General features: G+C 35.9%; 1 long non-coding RNA gene, 7 other non-coding genes and 1 pseudogene across 9 annotated transcripts in view; all 9 read right to left on the bottom strand.

Annotated features, from left to right (window-relative positions):
* LOC107497560 overlaps positions 1–13,699 on the bottom strand; it is an 88,571-nt gene that overhangs the window by 33,402 nt on the left and 41,470 nt on the right. For both annotated transcript variants that reach the window (XR_004950049.1, XR_004950050.1), the window contains exons 8-14: positions 13,068–13,145; positions 11,087–11,177; positions 6,497–6,595; positions 5,549–5,608; positions 3,348–3,389; positions 1,581–1,655; positions 647–727 (exon numbers count right to left, since the gene is read on the bottom strand). This is a non-coding gene — a long non-coding RNA (uncharacterized LOC107497560). The remainder of the gene's footprint in view (positions 1–646; positions 728–1,580; positions 1,656–3,347; positions 3,390–5,548; positions 5,609–6,496; positions 6,596–11,086; positions 11,178–13,067; positions 13,146–13,699) is intronic.
* Positions 158–232, bottom strand: LOC118601115. Its single transcript, XR_004950209.1, has one exon. It is a non-coding gene; the product is annotated as a small nucleolar RNA SNORD113/SNORD114 family (small nucleolar RNA).
* On the bottom strand, positions 1,198–1,268 carry LOC118601122 (annotated as a pseudogene).
* LOC118601116 lies at positions 1,958–2,032 on the bottom strand. Its single transcript, XR_004950210.1, has one exon. It is a non-coding gene; the product is annotated as a small nucleolar RNA SNORD113/SNORD114 family (small nucleolar RNA).
* On the bottom strand, positions 2,694–2,768 carry LOC118601112. The gene has a single exon (XR_004950206.1). It is a non-coding gene; the product is annotated as a small nucleolar RNA SNORD113/SNORD114 family (small nucleolar RNA).
* Positions 4,696–4,768, bottom strand: LOC118601124. Its single transcript, XR_004950215.1, has one exon. It is a non-coding gene; the product is annotated as a small nucleolar RNA SNORD113/SNORD114 family (small nucleolar RNA).
* LOC118601120 lies at positions 5,840–5,913 on the bottom strand. The gene has a single exon (XR_004950213.1). It is a non-coding gene; the product is annotated as a small nucleolar RNA SNORD113/SNORD114 family (small nucleolar RNA).
* Positions 8,983–9,057, bottom strand: LOC118601127. The gene has a single exon (XR_004950218.1). It is a non-coding gene; the product is annotated as a small nucleolar RNA SNORD113/SNORD114 family (small nucleolar RNA).
* Positions 12,359–12,433, bottom strand: LOC118601128. Its single transcript, XR_004950219.1, has one exon. It is a non-coding gene; the product is annotated as a small nucleolar RNA SNORD113/SNORD114 family (small nucleolar RNA).

Genomic DNA, 13,699 nt, shown 5'->3' with positions numbered 1-13,699 from the left:
TAGTTAGTTATTTGTTTATTGGTTCTATCATCGATTCGTTTTTACTAATACAGAAATCCATGAATCCAAAATTACAAGAACAATATCCTTGCATATTCCTAACATCTATCCATAGGATCATTTACGGGAGAAGAAAGAGACTAGGTTTGGTCTTGTGTTGGACCTCAGACTTCCAGACACATGGCATTCATCGCGTGTGACTCATACGCCATCAGTTGTCATCACTGGTCCGCATTCAGGCCTCTCTTTCTTTATTCTCACCTACATTTGTTTATACCTTAACTCATCTACTACTACTAACTATATCTGTGAATCACGAAAGCTCAAGGACAAGAGCTTTCAGTATATCTTTATCATTTTTTACAATCATTGCCTAATTGAATTTTATTAACCATCTGCATTATTCCAAAGATAGATTAGTCACCATAACGTTTCATATAGTTCCAATTTTTTTTTAATTTAATTTATTGGGGTGACAATGGTTAATAAAATTACATAGGTTTCAAGTGTACGATTCAATAAGACGTCACATGTATACTTTTAATTTAATCATTGGTCTCTTCTGATATTGAATACTTCTTAAAAAATATTACCGAGACTAGCCTCAACCAACCAACCGAAGTTAGATGAGAACCCTGTCACTCACGTTGGTTCCCATGCTCCTCCAGGAGGACGCAGAGGTCGCTGACCAGGTCATCAAGCTTAGGTCAGTTTCGGTGTGTCCATTCTAAAAAGTAGAGCAGAGTAAATGATACCATGATTAAGATATTTCCTCTATCGATCTTTGTGACATATTTCATTACTTAGTTATCAAGTTATATGTTAATATGGGGCAGTATATATTTTACTTATTCTTAAGAAAAACTAACAACATTGAACTTTCTGCCAACCCCGAACAAGAACATGGGCCATTATTTACATCATCTGTAACATCGTTGGCTATGCATAACGCCCTCGAACCGTTTATTTCTTAACTGACTTAGTCTTTCAATATTGATGAATAGGATCTCTGGCCTTTTTCATAACTGGACAAGGCTTCACCCTTTTCATCTTTATTTATTTACATTGTTAAATGGATTCTTTATTGATTCATTTATCATCATAGATTCAAAATCTATAAAAAAGATCCTCATAACATCTTAAATCTATCTATAGAATCATTTCCAACCAAGGTGATAAACTAGATTTTTTTGTGTGTGGGACCCGGAGTTCCAGACACGTATCCATCATCCATGGCTCATATGCCCCCAGTCGTTATCACTGGTCCAGGTTCGGCATCATTTTCCCACTCTCAACTACCTCTGTTGATTGGTTAGTTCATCAACTGATCTGATAGTAATTACGAAACACAACAAACCCTAGAACATGAGTCTTGAATAGACCTACAGGTGAACCTCTGTCTACAGGTTCACCTACTACACCGTACTATCTCTTTTATTAATCACCCTCATAGTTTCACATTCAGATTAATCGATATAATGTTACGTGTCAATTCTACATGTTATCAGTAGGCCATGGTTGGCTTGCTTTGATTATATGGCACACTTTTCAAATACAGAGTGTATACCCAGAAAACTCACATTTGTGTCTATGCACCAAACACAGAGAGACAACCAGACATCTCCTGACTTTAACTCATCTCCAATACATGCACTCTGAGAAATAGAAAAACACAGAAGGTAATTTTTTAAAAAAAGTTGAGACCTTATCTGCACTAATTTTGCTTTCTGCATTTAATCTACTCAGTCACTTAAATATTTGTTAATCTTCATAATTTTTAATTCTTCACTTATTCATATTTATCTACTTATATTTGTTTAATTTTTTCACTCATCTGCTTATACTAATAAAATCAATATCCATGAACACAAAAACCAAAAACATGACCTTGCGTGCTACTGACATCTGTCACTGCGGCCATTTCCGACAGAAGCAATGGACCAGATTTCTTATTGGGTAGGACCTCAGCGTTCCCGACACGTGGTATTCATCATCCGTGACTCATACGCCACCAGTCGTCATCATTGGTCCAGGGTCAGCCCTCGCCTTCTCCATTAATTTCTAAGTTTCTTTATTGATTAATCCCTCATTTTACTAATAAATAAACATGAATCACAAAAACTTAAGAACAAGAATTTAAGTACCCTCAGTAGTTATCTATAAGATCATTCGCCATCTTGATTACATCATTTTTATTAATTATTCTTAACTTCGGAAGTATTGCTAAATCAATACAATATGATAATGTCGTATTTATCACCCAGCCATGGTAGCCTTCTTGGATTCTTTTAACAGTAAAATATTCCCTCCAGGTATCCCGCACTCCTCCTTTCATGTTATTAGTCACTTAAGTATGTATTAACTTGTGATATTTTTTTCTCGAGAAAACAAGGCACTGACCAAACAAAGACATGGACTCTTAGTTACACTGTATGTATCAACCTTAAGACATTTATGTCTTAATGGATTTCAGGGTTTTTAATATATATTAGTAGTATTCCTGGTCTCATGATTTTCATAATTGGACAATGCTTCACCCTCTTTATTTATTTATATACGTGTTTATTGATCTTTTCATTGACCCATTTATAATAATAGAATCAAATTCCACGAGAACAAATTCCTTGAATATTCTCAACATCTGCCCATACCATTACTTCTGACAGAAGGTACGGACCAGATTTCTTGTTGTGTTGGACCTCAGAGTTCCAGACACATAGTATCCATCATCCATGACTCATACTCCACCAGTTATCATCATTGGTCCAAGATTGGCCTTCATTATCTTCAATCACATCTACATATTTTAATTGATTACTTAATTCATTCACTAATACTACTAATAAAATTAATTTGTCCAAAATCCTTGAATATCTGTAATATTTCTCTGTAGAATTACTATTCCCCAATGATATAGATATTTATGTCAACCTATATATATCTATCTATATTGTCAGTAGAAAGTAATTCTATAGAGAAATATATATTTATCTTTCATTAATTGACCATGTTTCCTATAGAAATTAATATAATACTTTATATTAACTCCCTTTTACTATTTGAATGTGACTAAACTATGTCTTTGCAGAGCGAGGTTTAAGTAAACTATGACTCAAAATTAAAATTGAATAATATTTCACACACATTAATTATTGAATAATTAACTGTGAAATGAATAAAATGGTCTTATTTTTTCTCCTTAACTGACCACAGATGTGTTGAACTGGCCCACGCATGACCTTCATTCATTTTATTTGTATATGTAGCTATTTATTTCCTTTCAATAATAGAGTTAACACCTGTGACAAACCACCAAACCAAAAGCAATTTCTTTGACTGTTACTTACATAAGGTTCTATGGTCCTTAACTGAATCATTATGGGTCCATTCTGTAGAATACAACACAAGCATAAAAAGAGATTAAATCAGGTAGGCGAATGGATGGATGGATGGATGGATGGATGGATGAATAGACAGAGACAGATCAGATGAGAATCAGATTTTTTTAAATTGATCAAGTCAACGACAACTGATTAGGAATAAACCTTAGTGCTTATTATGTATTAAAACTCTGAATGGCTTATCAAATAATTCGTATGTTAAATTTAAGGGATATAAAGAACAGCTTTGAAACCAACACAAGACAAAAGAATAAGAACTATGATTAGTACACATATCTGTTTATATGCCCCCTCTCTAGCCACATGAGGGCTATATATTCTTTCTAAATGAATCTTGCTTGCAAAAAATTAGGTTCATCTGAATTCTAAATTCAAGCACATTCTCGGCAATTGTCTACATTTGTCCAAACGGTATATATGTATGTATGTATGTACAGTTACACATGGAGTCATTTATCTTTCATTTTTTTAAAAAAATTGTACCAACGAGTCAGAATGAAAAATCTTTTCTAAATATATTCACCATCCCAAAAGTGTAGGAGGCTAGGTCGACTTTCTTATTTGGAAGGCAACTGTGTAGAACTATATTAATCACCCTCTTATTTCATAAAATATGCTCCTCATTGGTCTGTACTTTGCCTTCTTTCAAATATTTGATTAAAATATTAACTTATTCTTTTATATATAATAATATCATTAATATTTATGACTCCATAGAAACAAGCCAACATTAATGCCCGTCCATATGTTCATTAGGCACAGAAAAAAATCAGATAATCTTTTCTTGTTCTTTTCAAATTAAAAAAATAGTGAAGGTCATTGAATTAATCATAACTGGTCATGGAACACATTCTCAACATAGGTCCATGTGTAGCCCTCTCTCAATTTTGCAGTTATTTAATCAGTAATCAATTTAAGTAAATGTTCTGCCATTCTCGTAATAAAACAAAGAATCAACGACCCAATCCAGAAAAATAACAGGGGCTCTTATATCCATTTATCTAAATGCTATTTACCCAAAAAGCTCTGCTTTAAGAAATTTATTTTACTGGAACTCAGTGTTTCAGAAATGTATTAATAATGATTTTTATGTTATATATATTACATTACATACTCCCATATTTGAACCAAGAATAACTCATCCTGTCTCTATTTGTTTATGTTTCTTAATTTATTCATTCATTGATTTAGTGAAAATACAATACTCAGAAACCCAAAAACAAACTCCTGCATATTTTTAACTCCTGGCATAAGCTCATTTCTCATAAAGGAAACGAAGAGGAATCTTTAGGTAACGGACCTCAGAGTTACAGGGTTTAATCAAAATCCTTGATTTCAGACACCCCAGGGTACTCATCATTGATCCAGGTCGAGCGGTCTTTTTCTTTTATACTTCTGTTTATTGATCCCTTCATTGATCCACTAACAGTAATAAAATCAATGTTCATATTTTTTTAAAAAGCCAAAAACAAAATCCTCGAATATGACCAAGATCTGTTATAGGCTTTTCCCTCTAAACTAGATTTTTTCTTAGCCGACCAGATCTTTTGCAGTGGCCCTCAGTGACATGTGTGCGGGTCAATAACATCTTTGCTCTCACGCACCCTGTTCCGACTACCTCACAACCCCGTAAGTACTAGTACTCATCCCTGAGTGGGAAGCTGCCCCGCAGAACTCCACGTGAGAACATGGATGTACTGTAACTGCCCTCCCCGGTACGGTCACCATCGGCCGCATGTAGCTAAGGACTTAAAATGTGGCTAATGCAACTGAGGAACTGAATTTAACATTCATATCATTTAACTCATATTAAATGTAAGTAGCCACGTTCGGCTAGGGGCGACCCCACTGGACAGTGCAGCCCTGACTTTATTACTGAATAAATGTTTAAACCAAATGCAGTGCAAAAATCACATGGGTTCTTATTAGTCAGCTTTGAAACTTAGTAACATATCTTCCATCTTATTTTTAACCACAATTGCATTGAATTGGATTAACTGTAATCTTTTGTTTCATAACACATTCATTTTATTGATCTATGTATGGCTTACTTTAACTAATTCAATGAACACTAATAAAAACAATTCACCCCAACTGATAAGATCTTTCGACTCTCATTTACTTCAGTCATAATGTTTTTTACTTACGAAGGTAGCCGCCAAGATCTTCATCGGCAGAGACTAATTAAATCAGCCACGATCTTCATTCTGTGAAATCAAATGCCAATATTTAAAAAAATAAAGTCCAGATTTCCATTGATTTATGAAACATTACTTGTGTGACGCTAGGCTGATCGTGAATTTGATTCAAGTCTTTATCACTGATAAACTCGATCTATACCCATAAAGTGTGTATGCCCGTGATCAAGACACCTGAATGATCTCGACTTCTGCCCTACGCTCTTCTCCATAGAGGAGAAAGGAGGCCACTTTTTACTAATGGACCTCAGAGTTACAGATGGCTTTAATCAAAATTTTTGATTCAGACACCCTCCAATCTCATCATCGGTCCAAGCTTGGCACTCTTTTTCTTTATTCATTCACGCTTTCATTTCCCAGGAGTCGCCGCCTCCCGAGAACAAGGTCCTGGAGATTAACAGGATGTGTCTCGAGACTGATTTCTTACGGAGCTTTCAGGCCAGAGCTCAGAGCTCGGCTTCGTACAGTATCAACCGCCACTAACGGCGGCCTGTGATTGCGCCATGCTCACTTAATCGGGCCAGTTTCACACATGGCGTCATACACGACCCAAAACAACAATGGCGCCCCACAACTGGTACACGGGCGGTGTGTTCCACCTGCTACGAGATTCCTCTAACCAGTTAATAACCTAGATCTCTGCCAATGTGGAAATGCTTAAAGCGACCGTGGTGCAAAAATACGGAAAGGTAAACGGTTGTGAAAATTCAACTTCTACCATTTCAGTCGCACTGAAATGGGTGTGTGACACTCCTTGACCCTAAGCACATTCCCGTGGCCCACACTCTGTGTCTTTAGCTTTTATTTTTGTGTCTATGGCCTTTCACTCCATTGAAGCATGTCAGGGACCACACGCGACCGAGCATGCAAGCCAAGGACAGGAACTCCATCACTTACGTTGCTCCCTTCCGGGGACAGAAGTTCACACAGGCAGGGTCGTCATCGCCGGACAATGACTGAATCCAAAGTGGAGTGTTCATTCAGGAGGGAAAGCAGCTTTTCAAAAGAATAAAGAGCGTGAAGTTATATTTTTAAATAGAAGTCAGCTCTACACTACTGATTAATCATGAACATTGGCCTGTGTGACATTTTCATTGTCAATTCAACAGCATTATCCTTTCCATCTATTGGCTCACATTTTTAATGTGAAATAACGTAACGAAGATAGTTTAATCCACCGCCCAACACAAGAAGAACTAAAGCCATTGCTAATACCCATCTATAGAGCCCTACACCATAGAACAAAAAGGACAGATAATTTTTATGGGGAAATCTTTTGCAAAATGGGATAAATTTAAGAAAAGATGAAATACTGTCATTTGTGACAACATAGATAGATCCAGAGATTATCGTGTTAAACAAAACAAGTCAGACAGAAAAAGTTGAGAGTCATATGATTTCGCTCATACGTGGGATATAAAACTAAAAGACACAGAGACTCACGTACACAGACGGCAGTGGTGACCAGAGGGAAGAGGGGAGGGGAGGAGGTAGATGAGGATGAAAGAAGCGAATATATGGAGACGGAAGGAAATTCAGCTTTGGGTCGTAAACACACAATGCAACAGACGTATGGCGTACTATTGAATTGTACACGTCAAACCTATATAATAATCCTGTTAAACAATGTTACCCTAATACATTTAATTTAAAAATGGAGAGAAAAAATAAATTTTGATACAGCAAATAAAAAAATAATAAATAACCAAATTTTTGTTTCATGAAACAGTCTGACCACTGGGCCATACTGTACTTTCACTCATGTATTTATTGAATAACCTATGTATCCATTTATTTGATAACTCTAAGGATAATTTAATTACCTGCTTTTTTTTTTTTTTTTTAAGAAAACACAAAATGGCAGAGCGCAGTGCTACCCAAAACTAAATACTATCACATGCAACTTCTATCTCAGCACTGTCTGCAGCGATCCCTACGAGCATCGCCCAATATGGTAGCCACTGGCCACATCTGGACGAAATAAGGCTGGTGTTACTGAGTAACTGAATTTTTATTTTTAATTCATTTGAATTGAAATGTTAATAGCAAAGTGTATTTAAAAGACTGGGTCTATATGATCTTTCTTTAAAGAAGGAGGAGGCTGGATTTCTTTTTTTATTATTATTATTTAAGTGGATTTCAAGAGGGTAGAGCAGGAATTATCATGCTCTTTCATAGAACATCTGCTTCTCACTGGCCCATGCTTTATGGCATTTTAAATAATGGATTGAGGTATAAAATTTTTCTTTCACTCACTTACGATAATAGCACCAGTACTAGTGAACCCTAAGGACATTACACAGTAACACTGAGCGACGATGAAATCTATCCATTGGCTTATGACCCAAGGAAATCATCCACAAAATGCATCTACGTTTTTCTTTTTAAATAACCAGTGAACACAAGATCAGCAATTACTATAGTCATGTTTTCAATGTGTAGACTTCTTCCTTGTTTCAATAACTAATCATTTATATTTGTATTGATATTATTTGTTAATATAATACATGCCAATGTGTTTATCATGACTTGTTATATTATTATGCAATTATGTAAGTTTTTTGTCCTTTTTAAAAATGAGATGTGCAACTAGAAACACACTACCAGACCAGAAAAAAAAAACGCTGATGTTCTCATCTATCTATATGCTCCTGAAGGAGCATATAGGACCCTTGGCATTCCTATGGGTATCCCTCATGTAAAATTATGATGAATCACGATCTTTATACCCAGTTGCATGCTTTCCATTGATGTACTGTTAACCCGCCGAGCTAGAAATATTTATATTTGTTCACTTATAATTATCCTTCAATATATGTGAGCCCGCCCACACCGGATAAGTGCCTCGAATAATATTTATCTATATTCTATGTCAGTTCTCTAAAGAATAGCAAACTGGATTCTTTAATGTTTGCTTACACAAAATTGCATTAAAAGATCGCATTAATCATTAATGTGGCTGTATAAAACGGCCTCGTCGCTGCTCCACACTCTCTGTCTCACGTAGTTTATTCAATTAACTTTTTCTGTAAATATATTTCCCTTTCCTTAATAAAATGATCAGTTGGCCATCTGCCTCGACATAGAACAAAAACATTCACTCTTATTTACAATGACCATATGCTCCTTACCAAAGTGATGAAAGCCTTGACTATCAATTTATTGGGACTGAGAATCTTAAAATTGTTTTAATAATTATCCATTGCATGCTTTAAAAAAGTAGTGCACGCGTAACTCTCATGTTTCATTCATTGACATATTTCTTTATTCATGGTCTAATTTTATTATAATAATGTGATTCATATCCCTAACTGCAAAAAGCCCAAGAAAAAGGTGCTATAGGCTCATTTCCCACAAAGGGGACCGCGAGGCATCTCATAGTAATGGACCTCAGAGTTACAGATGGGTTTAATCAAAATTCTTATTTCAGAAACCCCATGACATTCATCACCGGTCCACGCTTGGTAATCTACTGATTAACTTTCTGATTCACAAATAATAAAACAATCACAAAATTCCCAAACAAGATCCTTGCGTTTTAGGCTCTCGACCTGTGAAGTTAATAAGCCACACCTCCTTTGTAACGGCTGCACCTGTGGAGGGGGCACAATCCCTCCGTAGCATATTCAGCGTTGCTTCCTGTGTGGCTCTCTTTTGTTTAATGGCAACCAGATGTCAAAGACTATCATCTTTGGTCACCTCTGAGCCACTTCCAAAGGGTTACCAGGCAGCTGTACCCATAAGAGAATGCTTAAATCAACCACGTAGAGAATAAAGAGTAATATTACCCTGCTATGAGAATAAATTAAATGACTCCTATCTTCTTTTAAACCGACCTCAGTTGTGCTGATTTAGATGAAACATAATTTTTGGTTCCTAACACATTCCCATCATTCGCCTATACTTTCCTTTATTTCATGTATGTTGTACAGAAAGGTTGCTTTGAAATTCTTCAGACGTGAGCCATGAATGAGCTAGCCATACAAAGACTGTGAACTGAGGGGCTTACTATACTAGCCTTTACACTCTTTGCTCTTGACATCGATCCTTTCTTTCAATCAACTGTCCTACATTCACTCTACAGAGGAAAAAGCAGAATTAGACTAGATTGAGATTTTTTAATGGCTGTTAGGAAGGACTAGACAACAATAAATGTTGGCTCCAAAAAGCAATTTTTTATTAATCTAGTATTGAATTCTTAGCTTTAAATATTATAATAAACACTATGAAGTCCACCCTCAGCCCAAGAATAAGATCTATAAGGACTTCGAATACCCATCTATGTGGATATCTATTAAGCAGAAGGTTATTTAATGGATTATTGACTGATGCGAAGTCTTTCCCTTTTCTTAATATTAAGAAAAACCCCAGCAAACTACAGAAACTCAAAACATTGCCTCTGAACTACGGATACTAACGTGTTTCATGTGAAAGAGAACTACGGGCTAAACCTGTTCATTTTACTTCAGAATCGTATTAATATTATGCTTATTTTATTGTACTCTCCTAGTCATTCCATGAGTAGGCCTCTTAGCCTTTCGCATATATACATTTCTTTATTTACTCATGCATCGATCCACTTGAAATAATACAATCCATATCCAAGAACCACAAAAGCCCAGAAACAAGTTTATTGAATTTTCCTAACTTGTACTCTCGGCTAATTTCTACAGGGACTATTGACTGGTTCTCTTTTCACAATGGACCTCGGTCACACGGAGGCCTTTCTCAGAGGTGTGGATGCAGGTACCTCAACCAGTACTCATCATCGATCCACACGGGGCTCTCTACCGCTTCGCTCATTTATGCCTTTTTGAATTGATTCACTCATTCATGGGTTCACGAATAATAATTACATAATCAATAAACTTTAATGACACAAAACTGAGAATAAAAGCCTTAAACACAGCCAAGATCTGTTCATCGCCCTTGTTCGTACAGAGCAAATGGACTCGATTGCTTTTCGTGATGAACCTCCGTTTCACACACAGGGAGGACTCAGCCCCTTTCTTTCATATCAATTCCTTTCTTAGGGTTAGTGTCCTCTGGCTCCTCTCTCGCTGGCTTTGTCTATATATTAAAGTTGGTGTAATCGATAACCATAGACCTATCAATCATTTTAACTCACAGTGGACAGAACTGCCATCTGCCATCTTCCAAGGTACTCCAGCCTCAAAGAGTTAACAATTGAGATCTTTATCAACAGAGGAATGCGTTAGATAAATGTGACGTGAACATTAAATGGGACGTTAAAATGCTCTGAAAACAGATAAAATGCCCACCACCGCTAAAGCAATGGTCCTTAGTTGGGTTGAGTTGAACGAATCATAAATTTTAGTTCATGACATATTTGAGTCAGGGCTCGTGACTCACATTCCTCGATTCCATGTATTATTTAACTACTTATTTTGCTGAAATAACTTTGTGGGCTCCCACACACTAGCCCATCTCAGCTCAGAACAGCACTGTTGATGTTCTCTTACTTACACGGGTCTTCATGCTCCTTAGTCCCCGAAGGTAGAGAACAAGTAAATCAGGGAGCAGTGTAATGGTTCATCCCACAAAGGGAAAAAATAGCCTGTTTTTAAAACAATGAAGATAGAGTTAGTCTTCTTAAATTGAAATTTGTCAGGAAGACTAATCATAAAGCCTACTTTACATCACAAGAATGGCGATCTTTTATTTACTCACCTAAATTTTACTTTTAAATAATATGAACACCACTGAATTCATTGTCCAGCACAAAATAAGAACTATAACGATTCAAGACACCTGACTTGACTTTCTACCTACATAGGGAGAATTAAGATCACCTTTCCGTTGGACTTATTTATACAGAATTGGGTATATTTAATTTGTTTCATGATACAGTCTCCCCAATCCTCTTCCTCATGTATTTGATTCACTCACTCACTGATTTATTTTATTGTTCAGGGAATAACGACATCATGTCCTCATTTTTCTTAAGAAGACTCGGAACGGTTCAACTCCAATCCAGAAGCAAACTACTACAACTTGGAAAGGTCTAGGTGCACCTTTCAAAAAATTAAAGAACCTAGATTATTTCCTAGACTGTGTACTGTTGGAAAACAAGATAAATCAATATCCTAGTATCAAAACATGTTCTTAATTGGTCCATGGTTTGCTGACTGTTTAAGAAGAGATTAAGATATAAAAATATATCTTCTTTCTCTTATACAAAGACATCAGTATCTGTGATCTTATTCCCAAAACATAAACACAGAATGAAACACGGCCGTCCACAGTCATTGCTGTCAAGAATAACAGACTTGCTTCTTTTTATTGTTTTAATAACAATCAGTTTTTTTAAAAGATCAAGTTAATTATGAGTGTTGTCATATAATACATTCTCATTCTTGCCTGGCACTCAGTTATGTGGTTATTTAAACAACTATTTATTATGAGTAAACGTGTTTCCATTTCCTTAATGAAACAATCAGTCAGCAACCCACCACCAACACAGAATATAAACCCTGACTGTTAATGCACAAAGGACTGGCTACTCCTTTCCAGGGCAGGAAGAGTCTCAGTCATACTTTCATAATGATCCATATTTCATTACATTCCTTAATAACAGGTGTATAACCTGTCCTTTTTTTTTTCATTCATTGATACATTTTATTTATTGGTGGGTCAATAACATAATAAAAATACAGCCCATGCCCAAGCACCACAAAAGCCCAAGCACAAGATAACATGGGCTCGTCTCCCACAGTGGGAATAACTACATGTAACCACGCGGACCTCAGAGTTGCATACGGGTTTAATCAAAACTCCTGTTTCAGATACCCCATGGTACTCATCATTGGTCCAGGTATACTTTTCCATTATACCTTCATTTATTTATTCATCGATCAATGAATAACAATACAATCATAAAATCCCAGGAATGTTCTTGTTTTTGGTGGTGCTTTCCAATAGAACGTCTAGACCAGACCCCCTTTCACAGCGGACCTCAGGGAACATGTGTGATCAATCATCATCCATGCTTCATACAGAATCTACATCCACCACTGGTCCTTCTCCAGCTTTCTTTTATTCAATTAGCCCATGTTTCAAAGATGGGTCAATGAAAAGTGGTGAAACCACCATCTTTAATCCCTTCTCAAAAAACGGTGTCTTCCATTTGCTTATGGACTGCCACACACGCACAGTCATCAGCCAGGACCACACCAATATGGAAATGTTTAAGTCATTTGTGGAAGAAAAAAAAATCTAATATTCGGTAGTTCAGAAAATGAATGAAGTGACTACTATCTTTTTTAAATTACCTCAGTTGTGCCAAATTAGATTGAATGTGATTTTTGATTCTGAACATATTCCCATCACTGGTCCATACTTGAGGTGGGGGCTGTTTCTTTGATATGCATTGATTCTTTTGAAAACCCATTGAACACTTGTAAACAAAGCGCCCCCACCAACAATGGGAACTTCCGGTCTTACTTACTCTGCTCTTTATCTGCAGAGCTGGCTGCCAAGATTTTGTTTCTTAGGGGATGAATAAGTCTACTGTCCTGTAGCCATTCTGTAGAGGACAAAGTAGAATTAACCTAGATTTTTAATGTATGTTAATTATGCGGAACTAGATAGTGCTAAGGCCTGGTCCTTTTTCACTAGTCTAGTATTTGACTTTTACTTTTAAATAATGTAATAACCACTTTTGAATCCCCCACATAAGAATAATAACTATCAAAAATATCTTTATATTTTAACAGAATAAAAGATCATTTTAATGGATGTTACCTTTGTAGAATTGGGATCTTTTAAAACCTTATTTCCCATTCCCAATGCTTATTCTATTTTATATGTTCATTCATTCATTCACTTATTCATTTATTTAATTATTTATGGGATGATTTAGCCATATGTTCATTATATTAAAAAGTTAAATTGGTAAACTAGCCAGTCATCCAGAACAAAAATAGCAATTAAATGTAATGATCTACGTGTCCCTAATCAAACATGGGAGTACTCTAGGAATTTTTCTTTCCATAAATATCACTAAGGAAAACCCAAATTAATAATTATCGTTGTCCCATTGACCTGCATTTTCTCTTATTTTAAATAAAAAGGAATGTA

This window comes from Rousettus aegyptiacus, unplaced genomic scaffold, assembly GCF_014176215.1.
Source record: "Rousettus aegyptiacus isolate mRouAeg1 unplaced genomic scaffold, mRouAeg1.p scaffold_m13_p_3, whole genome shotgun sequence".
Taxonomy (NCBI): domain Eukaryota; kingdom Metazoa; phylum Chordata; class Mammalia; order Chiroptera; family Pteropodidae; genus Rousettus; species Rousettus aegyptiacus.
Note: the sequence above shows the minus strand (reverse complement) of the source record. Positions and strands in the feature narration are given on the sequence as shown.